Source organism: Oryx dammah, unplaced genomic scaffold (genome assembly GCF_014754425.2).
Source record: "Oryx dammah isolate SB20612 unplaced genomic scaffold, SCBI_Odam_1.1 HiC_scaffold_21, whole genome shotgun sequence".
Taxonomy (NCBI): domain Eukaryota; kingdom Metazoa; phylum Chordata; class Mammalia; order Artiodactyla; family Bovidae; genus Oryx; species Oryx dammah.
The window spans coordinates 55666315-55670098 of record NW_024070205.1 but is presented as its reverse complement, the minus strand read 5'-3'; the positions used below and the strand labels follow the sequence as shown (position 1 = coordinate 55670098).

Below are 3784 nucleotides of genomic sequence, written 5' to 3'. Positions count from 1 at the left end.
GAACAGGGTAATGCATGAGAGGCCACTGAAATGACATTTGTCAAGAGACGACTTGTTGATTGGGAAAATAAAAAGCACTGAGTCAGTGAGCATTTCCACAAAGCATTCTTATTCCATTTGTAACTTCCAAGTGAGACTTGTGCATACTTTTTAACCAAAGTAATTACCTGTTTTTATTGTGTGTGTGTGACACTGTTAAAAACTCTCCCTTCTAAGGAAGGAAAGCTGTTCTTTAGGAAAAGGTCTTTTTTTTTTTTTTTTTGCTTAATTGTAACTTGCTAGACACATTCCTATTGAGCATAGCTCATAAGACAGGAGTGATACTGACTGAACAAATAATAGTTGGCTTTAAGTGCATTTCTTCTATCATAAGAACAGTTCAAATGCACAATTAGGTATTTTCATGGGCTCTTATGTTCTATGGGGCATAATAGAGCATAAGCTCTATTTTATGGGGTTCCTTGTAAAGAATCTGCCTGCAATGCAGGAGACCTGGGTTCAATTCCTTCTTTGGGAAGATCCTCTGGAGAAGAAAATGGCAACCCACTCCAGTATTCTTGCCTGGATAATTCCATAGACAGAGGAGTCTGGTGGGCTACAGTTCATGGGGTCACAAAGAGTCGGACATGACTTAGTGACTGAGCAATAACTATAACTTTCTAGTCTGTTCCATTGACCTGTGATTTGTTTTGTTTTTATTGCTCTAGTTCTCACTTTCAACTAATTTGCCTTTGCTATTCATGTACATTTATTCTCCATATACCTATAAAAATCTCCAGCAGGGATTGTGATGAGGACTATTTTAAATTTGTAGATTAATTAGGGGAGAATTGACATCTTTATAACATTCATATTTTCGTCCAAGAACTTGGACCGCCTAACTAATCAGATTTTCCTTTAGATCTTCTATTAGGATGTTGAAATTATCTCTAGAAGCTTTGTGTACTTCAGGTTAAGTTAGATCTTAGACACTTTATTAGCTTTTATAAATAATAATTTATACTTTAATAAAACATAAAGCTTTTATATTTTATAATTGATTACTGATAGTTTGGAGACATGATATTGATCTTTTTAAAAGTACTGAAACTGGATCCCAAATTCTTTCAGTTCCTCTAAGAGTTTGGCTATTCTTTTTTTCCCTATGTAAACAATCATATAATCTGCAAATAAGAGCAGCCATATAAGTTGCAAGGCCCAGGACAAAATGTAAATCCAGGGCCCTTTATTTAAAAAGCAGGAAAAAATAAAAGTAGCTGCTAAGAGTACTAAAATGTACAATTTTTTTCAGTGGTCTCTCTCTTGGCTTGCTGTGGTATTTTACTTTAGCTATTGAATATTGTTCTAAGTAAAGTGAAATTAAATTATGTAATCATCAGCTCAAATTTTACCATTTATTTTATACTGTGCAATGCCACCTTAAAAATGCAACTATGAGAGGGTTTAATTTGTATTCAGAATTAAACATTTTTTCATAGCTCATGCATGCATATGTTACCAGAACAGTGGAAACGATATGCATAGGACCAACTCAGCTAATTTTATTTCACTTCCTGATATGTGCTGAACATTCGACCAACACTGTCAGCCTTCTACTCACTGGGTAATAAAGGACTGAAAGGAAAAGGAGCTGTGGGTTACCCTATATTTGCCTTTTGTTCTGTGTCAGAATTTTTAGCATGAATGTTTGGTTCATACAGGGAAGTGACATGAATAAAAGAGTATAGGTTTCTTTAGCCATTCAAATTTCTTTCTTTTTTTAAATTAAAATTCTGAAAATGTATTAAAATTCTACGATAATTAAGACATTTTGAAAGTAGCACTGTAGCTACTTGGCAGGGATGTCACTCTTAGACTTACAAGCATTCTAACCTTTTGTTCAGAAGAATCATCCTCATGACTTTATTGCACCAGGTGAAACCCCATACCTTAGAAGAAAATTAGGCTGTCATTTCTTGATTTCTGCTTTCTGAGTTCTCCTGTATGTGAGCTATAAACATGAAGCCCATAGTCGTCCATTCTGTATAATCCAGCTGAGGTCCTTGGGGAAGAAATGTTGGCTTTTCATCTTATATCAGTTTCATTTACTATCTTTTTTTTTTTCTACCATGAGTGAGAACAGTTAATAAATAATCTTTGAGAAAAAAAATAGAAAATAATTGTGTGTGTGATTTTATCTTTATATACTAATAATCTTAATATAATGAAAACTCTATAAAGTCAATAAATAAAAGATGAATACATTAATAGAATATTAGCAATTGACATAAACATGAATATATAAAAATTCTTAGTTTTAATCAGAACAATAAAAATTAAAATTATGTATCTTATCTATCAATTTACCAAGATTTTTAAGTACGTTTTTTTGGTGTGGACCATTTTTAAAGTCTTTACTAAATTTGTTACAATACTGTTTTTGCTTCATGTTTTGGTGTTTTGGCTACAAGGCATGTGGGATCTTAGTTCCCTGAGCAAGGACTGAACATGCACCACCCCCCACCTCCCGTGATGGAAGGTGACGTTTGAACCACTGGACCACCAGGGAAGTCTCAGTACTTAGATGCTTTAATTTTTGCAAACATATACATCATAAAGTTTACTGTTTTAAACATTTTTAAGAGTATAATTCAGTTTCACAATTATGCTGCATTGCATTCATGATTCTTAGAATATTTTTGCTTTCCGTCTGCATTTAAAGTAAGTTCTGAGTCTGAACTGAAAGGATGTCTTCTCCTGGCTGTCAGGACCCCACTTACTTCGGCATCAATAGTACATGCTTATCTTTTACTTGTGAGTGTTGGTGAACTCTTGTGCATTTTGGGTCTGCCAGAAGTCTGTGCCCATGGGGCATCATGAACACTATGTGCTTAGGCAGTGGAAGAAAGAGTGTACTGTACACTTCCTCTCTGATCCCACGCATGTTCCATTGTCCTATTAGTTGCACTTAACAGTTCATAAATAAAATTATTAAGAATTCGAGCACAGGCAGAGCACTAAGCCAAGCATCAGACCCTTCTGAGTGAAGCGTCTGAGTGGCAAGCCCATGAAGTGGAGCCTTCTGCAAATGATGCCCATTACATTTTTCCCCTTCCAATTCCTACACTTTTTATTTATTTTTTGTTTCATCATATAATTTGCCAGTGATAACAGTAAAGTGAAAGTGAAGTCCCTCAGTCGTGTCCGACTCTTTGCGACCCCATGGACTGGGATTTTCAAGGCAAGAGTGCTGGAGTAGATTGCCATTGCCTTCTCCAGGGGATCTTCCCAACCCAGGAATCGAACCCGGGTCTCCTGCATTTCAGGCAGACGCTTTACCGTCTGAGCCACCAGGGAAGCTTGATAACAGTAAACATCTACTCAATTATAGATGTCTGATAATAGTTGCAATGATATTTGGCATTCTCTTTTGTTATTGATCACATTTCTAAAGTTTCTGTATAAAATAACATTTTTGCTATATTTCAGCTACATAACTTTTAAAAACAAAGTTTTTTTCTATTCTAAATTTGTTATTTTTTTTTAACCATAAATACATATTGAGGCTTATTCAGTGTGTGTGCATGCTAAGTAAGTTGTCATGTCTGACTCTTTCTGACCCTATGGACCATAGTAGATTATAGCTCGCTAGGCTCCTCTGTCCATGAGATTCTCCTGGCAAGAATACTGAAGTGAGTTGCTGTACTCATCTCCAGGGGATCTTCCCAACCCAGGGATCCAGCCCCTGTCTCTTATGTCTCCTGCACTGGCAGGTGGATTCTTTCCCACTAATGCCACCTAGGAA

General features: G+C 35.8%; 1 non-coding gene across 1 annotated transcript; it reads right to left on the bottom strand.

Moving 5' to 3' along the window:
* Positions 1–3264: 3264 nt before the first annotated feature.
* TRNAF-GAA lies at positions 3265–3336 on the bottom strand. Its single transcript has one exon. It is a non-coding gene; the product is annotated as a tRNA-Phe (tRNA).
* Between the last annotated feature and the right edge of the window lie 448 nt (positions 3337–3784).